At 40.1% G+C, this 14,259-nt stretch overlaps 1 protein-coding gene across 1 annotated transcript in view; it reads right to left on the bottom strand.

Annotated features, from left to right (window-relative positions):
* LOC136950426 (carbohydrate sulfotransferase 15-like) overlaps nucleotides 1-8,911 on the bottom strand; it is a 79,731-nt gene extending 70,820 nt beyond the window's left edge. The window contains exon 1 of the mRNA XM_067244768.1: nucleotides 8,706-8,911. The gene's annotated coding sequence lies outside the window, so the exon portion shown is untranslated. The remainder of the gene's footprint in view (nucleotides 1-8,705) is intronic.
* Between the last annotated feature and the right edge of the window lie 5,348 nt (nucleotides 8,912-14,259).

Below are 14,259 nucleotides of genomic sequence, written 5' to 3'. Positions count from 1 at the left end.
CTGGATATTCAAAAATCTTTTCGGATACTACTCGAATAGTGAAATCATTTCAAATCCCCATCCCTACCTCAGGTTCACCTTTGGAATGTCAGACATGTTACTGACCCCTCATTTGAACCTCATGTTACGGACGTACAAAACTCTTCATGTTACATATGAGTTAGTTTAGGCCCAAAGTGGTTTGATGATGTGAGTTCTCGTCTATATGTGTCTGTGAAAGTGATGTGCTCATAATGGACCTCCCACTCTCTAAAACCACTATGAGGGAAGACATCCAGGGTAGTAGGAGTATGGTCTAATGTTCTCAGAAATGTATCGCATTCAGCACACTCAACCTTCAGACTAGTCTGGCAGGTGCTACCCAGAGACAAAGTGGCCCTCCTGTAGGTGTCAGTAAAAAGGTTATCATGGTTAATATGATGGACCTCACTTATTTTATCAAAGATTTAGAGACGCTGTTCTCAAGAAACCTGTTCATTCCACAGCTCATGTCTCAGACAGCCTATACTGAGTAACTGAGCTTCTAGTAAAAAATCTAGCTTTTGGTGTGTTTGCTCAGACCGTCAAAGTGCCTACTCCCCTGCCAGACTGACTGGGCTGAGCACACAAATTTGTGTGTGTGGATAAACAAAATGTATTGCCCATGCCATGAACCAGTAGATTATCATCTTTAAAATGGAACTTCAAAAAACAGCTGATTCAAGGCCACGGTTAATTTATTAGAGTCTGATTTCTTGTCCGTTCCAGTTAACCCAGTGGGAAATTGATTGCGGGTGCCATTCTGGTGTATAACCACTGGGCCCCTCACAGACTTGTGAGGGGCCCTTTTTAAAGGGAGGATATATTACCATGGCATTTGTATTTGGCATATCAATTAAGGTTTCCAATATTTTCCAGCTCTCTTGTGGAAGGATCACTTACATTGTCATTTGCGTACATTGCAGAGCATAAATTACAATAGCGCATCAATCAATTTGGTTTGCTCTGGAGGTATACTGTAGCAAAGAGCAATTGAATCGCTTGGCCAAGTTTTTACGATACAAGAGGTGGGGGAACAAGAAGTTTTGACTGGAGCTGCACATCTTTCCCAGTGTAGAATCTAGAAGTGCATGCCCTTTACTGGTTTGCTAATGTTCAGACTGGCACAAGCTGCGTTGATCTCAAACTGCCTGAAACACATGATCTTAGTGGAGCTAATCCCATAAAATTATTAGTTTGATCAAAGAGAAAAAACACAGTCATACACAACCCTGTCACATTATGTTATCCTGAAACTCTACACCCAGCAGAGCGTAAACATTCCCACGGGAAGTGTGACACTCTGACTGGACATTCTGAGCCTGTCTGGTAAACAGGACTGAATGCTAACCTCTGACCCATTGCAGACATGAGGCTGGTTGGCAAGTGCCCGTCATTGCTTTGTTTACCGGACGATAAAAAGATACACAGAAACTCGTCCTTTTACAGCCACTCCTTGTGCCACGATTCACACAACCAACAACAAAAAGGTCAAGGAGCATGGAGAAGATAGAGAAAAATACTGATTCCAAAGCTCTCATGGAGATTCTCCATAGATAATATGAAAAAGTGGGTCAGCTGTGTAGAAGGGTCAAGAACAATCTCAACAGTTTGTAGATCGTCTGGGAACTCGGGTGAGAGAAAAATGACAGCAGTGTTGAAGGTAATTGGAAAATGGAAATGTGCATCATGAAAGAAATGCACATCTCTTTCATGATGCACATTCCAATTCCAGGACCCCACATATCCTGTGCTGCTAAGGGCTATGTGACACTGCTAAGACAGAAAAAGCAGCCAGAGAAACACATGCCACCCCTAAACTAGAGTTTAGTGGTTTTCATAATGGGTGTCATTACACTGTTAGAAGCATTCCTGACATGCCACAGCAAATATACAGACAACTAAAATATCAATGTTTATTATCAACTCTGTGCTGTATTTGGGTAAATTAACAATAGAGCCACTCCCCTTCTTGTCAAACTACATTAGACACATGGTTCAATGGGACCTTGTTAATACAAATGTATATTAGCAAGGAACAAAATGACCGATTTTTAAGCAGGTTTTATCAATTCAAGTAATAACACATAACTTGGCAGTGCTATGTGGGAACGGAAGGTTGCCAAAACCACCATCTTACTCAAATCTTTTCATCTAAAACCTTTTTCTATAAACATACACAGGGGATTTTATAATGAAGCTAAAAGTATGTAAAAAGGTCACAAAAAAGGAAATTTTCCTTGTTCTGCTCTCTGTTCCTTGATTGAAGGGTAAGATACCATTATGAAACATGAGGATGAGGATGCTATCACGCTTTGTCTTGTGTATGCACCACATTACATTGAATTAAAGACTCCCTCTCAGATCATTCAAGAGATGAAGCATATTAACGTGAAACAGCCTTTTAACTTAATCACTGGAAGTTCATCAATCAAGTAGACAAATGACCTTGAATTGTGGCATTAGGCAGAAACTTAAACCACTTTCTGAAGAGGGCCCCCGCATGTCTACATAAACTAAGGCCTGTAGTGATCTACGACTCTCATCAGAAAAACAACACCACGTCGTTAGAAGACCTATCAATCACAAACCTCTTTCATGCACAATTATTTTCTGGCAGTCACAGTCCCCGTCTGACTGTACATCACTGCATCACTGTCAAATGTTGTTTCTGCCACAGAGCACTTCCTCTGAATACACTGCCTGCTGCACGGAGACAGACGTGCACAGCAGATATGTGCAATGGAAAACATTTTTTACTTTTTTCACAATAAGTCAAGAACTAAAGGCAGCTCCTTTTAAGGCTTGTCATGTTTTGAAAGAAACTACCAAGTTCTCCTCGTTGTATTTATGGTAATAGGAAACCAGCTGTATTGATCTGAAAAAGTGGCATCGCTGTCCAACCAGGGTGTACTTTCTTGTACTTGTGGAACCATGATTGCTATCTCACCTCTGCACAAACAGAACTGTATGTTCTCATGGAAGATTACTCAAAAAGAGTAGCCTAGTCCTAAAGATAAGCAAACACCCCTTTTCTAAAACCAAGCTGGTTGTCTGGAAAACAAGCATGTCCAACATAGTTTAGTGTGGTCAAGCACAAATTATAAATACATTTCTTTGTCCGCTGTAATTGTCACAAACTCTAGACATGATGACAGGTTGAGAGTGAGTTTTTGTCTGTTTTGAAAGATAGCTAGAAAAGCACAGTTTGGGGAATTTCATGTGTTAGACAGAGCGGTTATGGTTGTAGTGAAAATCCGTAATCTATTGGTATACTACCATCTGTACAAATTGCTTGACTTTATTTTAATATCTATCATGTCCTCTCACTCCTTGAGGCTAATGGTCCGTGTGCTGCGTGCCTTTGGCCAAATCTGTAAAGCTGTGTTCATTGATCACTGATGCACATTTTGGGGTTTGTGTGTGTGTGTGGGGGGGGGGGACTTCCCAAGGCTAGGTCTAGAGCCTAGAAAAAACAAGGGCAAATGCATCATTTAGAAATCACACAGGACTGATTCTTGGACTAAAAAAGGGAACATGCATCAGGAGGCGAAGAAAGACAAAGCCTGCTCTTGGGGTTAGGGGTTGTGAGAGGAGGATGTGTGTGGGATTCAGGATATCCAGGACCTTTTACTGCCTAAGCCAACATTCCAAACATTCCATATGCTGTTGAAATATGATATTCATATTAATATGCAAATTTTATGAATTTTCATATTAAATCATACACCTTAACTGTTGACACCATATTGAAGAACAGAACTAGGGGATTTTTATGATGTGAATAAATATATGATTACTTAAGGCAAATCATATTTTATCAAGGTGATTTCAGGCAGCCATTTTTTACAAAAACTTCTCCATCCACCATACCTCATCAGACAACTTCATTTTTAACCACTTTAATTACAAGATGGAGGAAAACTTTGAGCAGGTGGAATATCCACACATCTGTGGGCAATGTGGAACAGAAGACAGATTAGAAATATCATATTTTGATTAAAAGTTATGACCATTCTAGTGACTACATGGAAACACGTGGAAACATGGGGGAAACCTACATTTCTCTGCCCCAAAAGTAGCTAGCGCTATGGCTGGATACTCCTCTCGATAACTAAAAAACGTTGGAGTTTCTTCCACAATCGACCGAATTGGCCAAACAAGGCATGTACATTTAGCTTACAGTGTATATAATCTAGCTAGTTAATGTTGTTTTTCTAAGTTTTTTAGAAATCTGCTCAAATCGAGGCTAAACAGTGCTACTAACGTCATTACTGCCTGTCCTGCCGGACACGGCAGAACGCGAGTTTTTTCCAGAAAAAAACTCGCATCACTCCCACAAACAAATTCTTCGTATGTAAAAAGTTTAGACTTTTAATTGACAATATTGACAACACATATTAATAAACTTGTCTTTACTCAGAATATCGTCTCAGATTTCAATTCGAAGCTGTAAATCTAACACTGTAGGCAATCTCCCATGGTCTCCGCTCTGGCTCCGCCTCGAAAAACAATGGCTGCCGTTGCAGACGATACATTTATTTTCCCCTCCCAGTAACCCCTTAACCAATGATATGTACTTTGAGCTTAACTTGTCATGAGTATCTGGCAGTTTTCAGAAATAAAATCGGTGATTGGACGGCAAAGATATTAAGGCGGGTCTTATGGGTCTTTTTCGACCCATATTTGAATGGGCCGGCTAGATAGGGTTAAAGATCTATTCAGATATGTTGATTCCTTCTGCAGAGTTTAGGTGTCAAAGCTTGGATGCAGCTGGGAGAGGCCACTGGCAAACAACTCCACCCTTCCCATCCCCTGCCTGATTCCAAAGTGTTTCTGACCGGCCTGTGTTCAACTGCAAAGTCAGATTGGGAGACATCGCAGGATGGCTTTTGGCACTCAAGATCCAAGATAATGGTAATAGAAACACAATGACTATTAGTGGATTTGAATTCCAACCAATGTGGATGGGCCACTATACAAATATGCTCAGATCCTGGGGGAGTGTAATCCATTCTCAAATAATCCTGATTTCTTCAGGGTTATAGACAGGAACAATAGCAGTGTTTTCCTTTTATATCCAAAGCTTTTGTCTGGAATATACTGACCCCTTTCATTTCATTCAAAGACCCCAAAAATTGCACATTATTTGTTTTTCAGTTATGCTACAGCAATGTGAGGCCAAAAGGGACAATACAGAATCATTCATATGAAATACTTTATTTGTACCCAAAGTCTCTTGAGGAATCAAGTACAGTCCAGCCTAGTGTCAATAACAAGAAGACATACAGTTCCCTTAACACAGTGACGTTGAAATTACACAAAGCTATATTATCCCAGATGATCTAGACATTTTATGCATTACTCCTTTCTTGGAAACACTGCATGCTCCTCATTGCAATATAGTAATGCCTTTATCCACTTCAAAACAATCACATTGGCTGAGGCGTATCAGGCTGCTCGATGTGTTTGGTGGCAAGCTTTAATGCTTTCATGACCAGTGGTCATGAGCATAGACATATATATGTCTATGGTCATGAGGGCAGAAGGGCCAGCTGTTCATTGCATGTACTAAGCGGCCACCTTTCTTTACGCTTTTCATTAAGAGAGGGCATAAAAAAAAAAACTGGAAATGGAAATCACTATGTCTGTACAGTGAATTCCCCAGCAGAAATTTCAATAACAACATTACCTTGTTCACATATCTGTGCACGTAGGCTAATTAGAAGTGCTGGATTTCACCCATAGCTGAAAGGGACTTTATCACAAGCATCTCTGCAATGTCTCAGTCAGTGAACATCACACAACTCTCTGGTCATAGTGATGACATCATATGAAATACAACTGCAGCTGAAAAACAGAGACATTGTTTTCTTTCATAATTCATGAGGTGACATCACTTATACATGTTATGGACTAATTTATGGATCAGTCCTCTGTGAATATTTAAGTGTCTCCCTGCTGCAGATAATTAGGCCTACAAAATACTGCTTAATAGGTAGATGTTTGATGATGTGCTATCACATTTGATGTTGTGAAATGCGCAATCAGCTTGGTTCATTGTTTATTGCTCTCTTGTTGGAGCTTTTGATTGGTGGTGTATTTCCGCACACCGAATGATGCTTTATGTAAACACGGTGAAGTACAACAGCTTACAATAATAGTTTCACTTTCAATTCAGATAAAAAATTATTCCCGACACATTAAAGAAGAGCCTTTACTTTGAAAGAGTTGCTAGGATAATAGGAAAGATGTAATAAAAGTACCCCAGAAGAGGATACAGAGAGCCTGTAAGAAGTCAAGAACAGATGCTGGCATAAAAATCATCATAATCAGCAAACCCACTCACTAGCATATATTCCACAGAGCATAGAATCCTCAGTATAATTATCACTCCCACGCCCCCCCCCCCCCCCCCCCAATATATCCACTGTGGAATGTTGTGGACAAAATGGGCATACCTAACTATTGCACATAAACATGAGGTCTAGCCTACATGAGGTCCAGTGATGCCGGTAACGCGTTACTATTTCCAAACCAGTAATCAGATTAAAGTTACTTGTCCAAGTCACTGTGCATTACTATTTTGTCATTAATAGTAAATATATATTTGATTTCTTCTTGCGTCTCTGGGAGTTAAGTCATGTAGCCTATGCGACAATTAAGTCCCGTTTTCAGCATGAGGTTCACGTGTATAGACCTACCACGCAGCGACACAAACAATGGAGGAGGAGAGAGAAAGATGCACATTTTCGAGTTGGAAATACAATCACTATTTTGAGTATTTGTCAGCTAAAGATGGAAATATCAAGGTTCGTTGTACACTCCGTGCTGGTGGCGACAAAGTGCTATCAAACTACAAAAACATGACGTCAAATTTGAAGAAACATGAATAAAGTGTGTGTTGGCAAAACCGGTTGTCATTTTTATGTTGAGGCGGCGGGGGTGTTGTTGGCAGCTGCTGAATGTAACTAATAAAGTAACTTGTAATCTAACTTAGTTACTTTTAAAATCAAGTAATCTGTTAAGTAACTAAGTTACTTTTTAAAGGACTAATCAGTAATCAGATTACTTTTTCAAAGTAACTGTGACAACACTGATGAGGTCTAGAAGGAAAAATGTGCCTGAAGACATCGCTCCCTTTGCAAGAACAAGTCCGCTACAGTGTGCGTACCCACAAGCTCTCCAGTACTGCATTCTGAGCATGCTTCCCCTGCTTGACCTGCATCACTTAAGAAACCAAGGTCCCTGTGTGTTGTCAGATCACTTTGTGTCCCTTCGCAATTGTTCTTAAGCAGTCGGCACCTACGCCTAACATCTTGCATTGTTCCTTAATAACGAGCCAATCACATGCAATGGAAACACAATGATACCCGATGTGTTTGGTTAGGGTTAAGTACACCTCAGCATCATTACCTAAATCTTCCATGACAACATCCATATTTCTCTCCCCCAAAAAAATCATCCTCGCAACGGAGGAAAGAAATTCAACTCTTGTGAGAGGGCATCAGAGAGGACTGTTGTTCTGAGGCAAGACCTGGAGGTTAACAGACTACAATATTGCCAACAAGTGACCACAAGAGTCCATCTACATGAGCCCTATATCCTAAAAAGACCTTAAAATTGGGCTGGTTCAGATTGTTATCCCTGTATCAGGGGACTGCTAACAATATTTTCAGGGATTCATATTAAATGCCAAAACAGCAAATGCTTAGTCCTACATACTTTTCTAAATTTAAAATACTTCCTCAACTGACCAAATGGTAATTATATTGACCCTAACCTTGCATGAAAAAATGAAAGGCAATTTTTCCTAAAAACTTAACAGAAGTCAGACAGAAGACCAAGGTAAATTAAATAAGAACAATGGGGAAAGACATTGACTCAAATCACATGTAATAGGCGCTCTATACCAGCAGTCCTAAAAATAAATACATTGCTTTGCTATTTTTGGTAGTATTTTTGGTTTCACTGATATGTGAATGTGTGCGTGTTTGTTCTGCCTATGGCTCAAGGTTAAGGACAAAGAGATGCGCCCCTCGTCTGTTTGGCTCTTGTGTGGTTTCTATTGGTACGCGTTTATTGAGAAGAAAAACCTTTTATTATTTTAGAGTTGATCCAACAAGCCTGGTGTGTGCTGGCTATCACTAGACTATGCTCTTGTTACGTTAAGTATCGCCTTTGTTAAAACAAACTGAGCCAGAATGACTACGATTAAAGGTTGTCTTAAAAATATTTAACATAACGCGAGGCGTTTCATTTCGCACTTAAAGAATGGGGAAAGCCCACGTGTCGTTACTTCAGAACATTTCAGAAGCAATCTAGCAGTTGATTAGAAGAGAACTAGCCAAAGCCAACTCTGGAGTTTCAGAACACGTAACTCATTCATCCCAAACGAGCAGCGGGTACCCCTGTGAAAGGAGCCCGTTCTGCTGGCTTGTCTGTTAGTCAGCGGCGATAACAACGTCTAACGTTTCTGTACGAAACGGTATCTGCGCTGCGCTACCAGGGAAAAGTGGTAATTACCGACATCTCAAACAACGGATATGTAGGCCGACATAAAACAACCACACTGAGGAAGGTAGCATTCCAACCACCCCCGCTTTCGCTCATTTTGACAAAATAAATAGCTCAACAATTATACAAGTAAAAAACGATGGATTGAACCTAAAATAAACATAGCCTACCATGAGTTTTCTCCTGTAGTCGACCCCTCTCAAATCAACCTTAGTCAAGTTTTAAAATGTTCGGCACAAATACTTCCATACCAGTCGGTTTACAGTCACTATAAAATAAAGATCTGGCATGTACGAGGAATATGGTTAATTTTCCTGTTAACGGTCCACGAGCAGAAGAACAGATTCCTGATACATGTGCGTCTTTCTTCAGTGACAGCTCGTGCACTGTCCTCTATCTCACGCTCTGTGTGTGAAATTCTGAATCAGTGAGAGGCTCTTTCTGTAGCTCGGTGATTTTCCAAGTTGAAGCCTAGACCGGCTAGATTGAAAGGGGGGGGGGGGGGGGGGCGGGGTTGTGGGCAACTAAAATGGACAGCTGCTCACAGCTTGTATGAGAAATGTTAAACTATACATTGGTATAATGTGAATAAAAAAAATATCATACCAAAACGTATTTGCAAGTCAGTTAGGATAATCATTTTTTAGAACTAGCCTATTTGTGTTGACGTCTCTCAAGGTAGCCTAATAGTAAGCACAACCTTAACAATGATCAAAACGGAGATGGAACAATATTTTTTTTGGTTAAATAATTCAAACCATCTTCAAATTTTACTTAGGCCTACTGTGACAACTGACAAGTAATGTAAGGTTTTGTTACAGAAGTAGCCAAATCATCGATGATCTGTCAGGGCCAGTTGTCACACCTGTCATTTTCTGTGTAGGGGGCCCACATCTCTTTTTAGAAAGTCCAGAGTGGTAGGCAAGCTCGCCTTTTATATCACAGCTCCCTGGTCTAGCTGGCACACAAACAATCAACTTGTCTGGGGAGCAACAGCAAATCTTGTTTGATGATTTATCTCCACACAGACATGGGGGAGTTAAAACAATTTAAACACTCATTTATTTTTGTCATTAAGGCTTTCAGGCACATGCATTTAGGCAATGGCCAGGGGCGCCGCCAGGAATTTTGGGCCCAATCACAAAAAAATCTAATTGGGCCCCCTCTGCGCAGCTGTTGTCACCACAAATCTAGGACCTAACTGTCCCATCAAAAGCTTTACATGACTCTAATTAAAGGCTTGCAACTGTTTTGCTTCTTGTAGTTCAATACTAGTACTAGCACAATATTTACTGCTGGTGATTTGTAAATGCAAGTCTGCATGTGTACGTACATCATCATCATCTCTGCAGGCCCTCACAAAAGCCTCCCTGTCCCTGTCAGTCAAACCTGCTGGCCACAAACCTGGGTCAACATCCTTTTTATGACTTCTGTCTTCTTCCACCATGCATCTCTCACCCTCATCATCACTGTAACTTTTTTTCCCTTCTTCCCGTGCTTCCACACTTCTTCCTCCTTGTAGCTCTACCTGAGAGGGCCCTGGCTCTATAGGATCTACACAATGCATGTGATATATGCATATATACAGTATATATAAAAATATGCCATATACCAATAAATGACACTGACACTCCAGAACATTGACCCAAATTACGTACAGTTCTGTATCACCACCACTTGATTACATACATTAGATCCAATAGTTTTTTGGTGTGTGTGTGCAAGCTTCTCAAATGAATTGCCCTTCATGATGGGAATAATCTGTATCTATAGATGTCTTTTAACAGCCATAATTCAATCTAAATGAACGTATCAAACTGGATTATTTTAAATGTCTGTAACTTACATGCAGGCTGAAGTAAACTACTCACTGTTTCCAACTCTCCATCATCCAGTACAGAGTTCATTTTTTTCATAATGATCATTATGTGAGAAAATAATTAGTTTGAATTTCTGTCATTAATAAATATGTGTTTGTCTTTTTTGTTATGGTAAAAAGAGCAAGAGAGACAGAGAAATCCACACAGACTCCCTGGAATGATGCTAACTGGCATGTCGTTAACACAATGTTGCTCACCTTTTTAACTGGGACAGGGAGGAGTACAGTTATGGGGAGACGGGACAATGATTTAATAGGAATATCTTGCTAATATAAAGTTCTACTACTAACCTACAAATCTCTGCATGGATTGGCACCACTGTACCTCTCCGGTCTCCTTGCACCCTATTGCCCCGCAAGGACACTTAGATCTCAAGATGCCGGCTATCTGGTGGTTCCCAAAATAAAGAAACAAACAGCTGGAGGTAGGGCGTTCTCATATAGAGCACCTCTTCTCTGGAACAAATTACCTGTCTCAATTAAGGAGGCTGATACTGTTTTGACATTCAAAATTAGGTTAAAAACGTTATTGTTTAGTCAATTCTATGATTGTTAAAGGTAAGTATGTGTGTATTTACTTCTATGTAAATCTGGGGTGTGTGTTTGCCTATGTGTGTATCACATGTAACTTTTAAATTGTAATTATAGCTTATATGTTCACATTGCCCCATCTGGATGTTACATCTAGATGTTACAAATAAAGTAAATCTGTTACTGTATATTGTCACTGTTATAGTTTCCGTTGCTGTATATTGTTACTATTATTGTTTCTGTTACTAGTTGGAGGCAACGGGGGACGGGTTGTTTTCATCCTTATTCTATAAGTATAACTTATTTTAGAGTTCTTTCCCCTGGAACAGATTTCATGTTCCAACCGAGGGGGGCTGTCGCTGTCTTGGTGTGTGGGGCTGCATCAAATACCCCTTTTTTGCTCTGTTAAATTGCTGCACCAGTCCACACTTGACCGGTGGGGATCTCATTCTATTATGACTGTAACTGTTAGCTGCTCCTGGCATTCTCTAATCCCTGCTCTCCTCTCTCTGTCCCCACCCCCCCCACACACATCCCTTGTGGTGTGGGGGGTTTGAGCTGTCAGCACCTGCCTGGTCGTCGGTCGGCCAACGCTGGACCTGGTCGCGAGTCTCCCGGTCCTGTCCTACATCTATAAAGTTGAACAATGGATTTTGGTGTTTCAAAACCCATTGACACTGTATGACTATGTTTAGCCTGTGTTCTGCTCCTCTCTGTCACCAACCGTCTCTGGAGGAGGGGATCCCTCACTGGCTACCCACCTTTTTGGGTGAAAAACTGGGTTACAGATTGAAAACCTCTCCTTTGTCTTTTCCTATCTCTCTGACCTTTGAAAACCTAATTTATGTTTACTAGGCGACATTGTGATCACTATTTCTGGCGACTAGCGTGTCTACCATAGTCTTCTGACTGCAACTAAACACCTTCAGTGATAAGTGCGCTAAGGCAGGAACAAACCATTTCATGCCCATACAGGGGGTTGGTCGGTCAATATGGATGTTTACTTTTTGGTCAATGGGGATATTTAACTTTTATTGCCAAACACAAGCAAAAACAAAGACATAATTAATTGTATTATTGTATATGAAATATATATATACTCAATGATGATGGTTTATATGGTATATAATATAATGTAATTTCATATTAGTTTTTACCTATTTTTTGGGGCCCCTGTCAGTCAGGGGCCCTTAGAATCGTCTTAACTTTTCCCCCCTATACGGCGCCCCTGGTTACAACTATGCACTTCTGATCCATGTTCTTCTGTTGCGTTTTCTATATGCACAATTTGTATCTCGCTTTGGATAAAAACTAAATGAAAAATTCAAAATGTAATGTAATTATGGCATTGATGTGTTGATTCACTCTAAGGCCTCAGAAAATGCATTATTCCCCATACTGTACACCTTCTAGCTATAGGTTTTTGCTTAGTTCAAATTCCAGACTCTTCTATGACAATCATTATTTAGCCAAGATTCAGTGGAAGAAAATATATTCATGACATAGAGCAAGGTTATAATAGTTTTGCATTTTCCATTAGTTTTTATCTGTATTTTGTTTTTACATTTGTTGTTTTATTCAGTTTAATTTTATTAGTTTTCAAAGAGGTTTGGCCAGTTTAGTTTTTGTTAAAAATGATCAGTTTTAGTTTTGTTTTTCTTAGTTTCAGTCTTAGTGTCAGTCTTTTTTTGTAATATGAGGTATTTGTCAGGGGCAAGATTAAAAAAAGCTCAGAAAATGTATTAAAACCCAACAGAACACCCGATTTAAACACATTTATCCCATGGTCTGGGTGAATACTCGATTTTGATTGGCTGCAGGGTTGTCCATTATTTATTGATAATGTACACCTAGGGGAGAGTGGGGTAATGTGAGGCATTTTTTACATTTGCTCCCCTCTAGGCGAGCTAAAATTATATATCAGTAAAATTTACACATTTCCCATTAATTAAGGATGTTTCCTAGCAATGGAAATGATCAGAATGTCTTCAGGACAAAGGGCAGTGAAAATATGATTGTTTTTAAAAAAGTGGTCTTGTGTCTCACTTTACCCCAGCTTAGGGGTAAAGTGACAGACCAGATAAATCATGGGGGTAAACTGATCCACTTACTTTTTCCACTTTAAAACTACCATAACAACACGTTGTAATAATTAAAATCCTGACAGCTAGATTGACAACCACACATTCCAAAACTAATATCGGACTAGTAACAGAATCATGGGGATTGGTCAATTAAGAACATTTAAACACTTGAAAGTAACTCAGAACAAAATCATATACAACATAATATAATTCAAAATGTTTTAATTAACATTCAAATGAAAGATAGAACCAGTTAGATTAGAACACAGTCATGGGACCATAATCAGAACCAGCTAGAACAGTCTGGGACTCAGAACACAGGACTAGACCTGTAGCTCTTCCCAGTGATGTTGCCTCTGGAGTTTGGACAGAGAGATGGCGACGTGCTAGGAAGCTGCCAAACCACTCTACTCCTAAAGAGTAGAGTATTCATTATTATAAGATTTAGCTTTGTGGCAAGATCAGTTGGCCTAAGTTAACCTACAGAATCATGTGATCTATTGCATACACTAGCCTACCTGCACATTGTTCCTCTGTCCAATTGGCAGGGACAAGGATATTGTTTTTCTCTGCGTATTCAAATGCCAGTTCACGGCACTTAACTGGAGCAAGGCCATGGAACTGGTCAGCTAGTTGTTTCAAGTGTTTGGCAAGCTCCTCCTCCATCTCATCTGTGAATAATTATCTTTACATTTAGTCATTTAGCAGACACTCTTATCCAGAGCGACTTACAATAAGTACAGGGACATTGCCCCCCGAGGCAAGTAGGGTGAAGTGACTTGCCCAAGGACACAACGTCAGTTGGCATGACCGGGAATCGAACAGGCAACCTTCGGATTACTAGCCCGACTCCCTCACCACTCAGCCACCTGACTCCTTTGCCTCAGCTACTGCACCCCAGGCTACTGATTTTACTTGCCCTTTCTCTTTTTTCTTTATGAAATCTTTTTAGGGTTGTCTTGTCAATATTTCTATCCCTTCCAACTTAAGGACTTGTTTCCTTGCATGACCTCAGCGGCTGCACTCTCCATCTCTGCAAGGGGTGTTTGGCCCCAGGTTGTCTTCCTGGTGTAGTTTCTTGCCAAGATGGCTTGACATTAAAAATAAAACATATGTAATGTAATATTACACTAAAATATGATTAAGACAAAATGTAACTTGTGCTTTGTGGTGTCTCACTTTACCACCTTTACAACATCTCTTAGCAATTCAGGCTAATCTTCAGCTAGC

Source organism: Osmerus mordax, chromosome 10 (genome assembly GCF_038355195.1).
Source record: "Osmerus mordax isolate fOsmMor3 chromosome 10, fOsmMor3.pri, whole genome shotgun sequence".
NCBI lineage: Eukaryota > Metazoa > Chordata > Actinopteri > Osmeriformes > Osmeridae > Osmerus > Osmerus mordax.
This window is presented reverse-complemented; position numbering and strand designations above follow the sequence as displayed.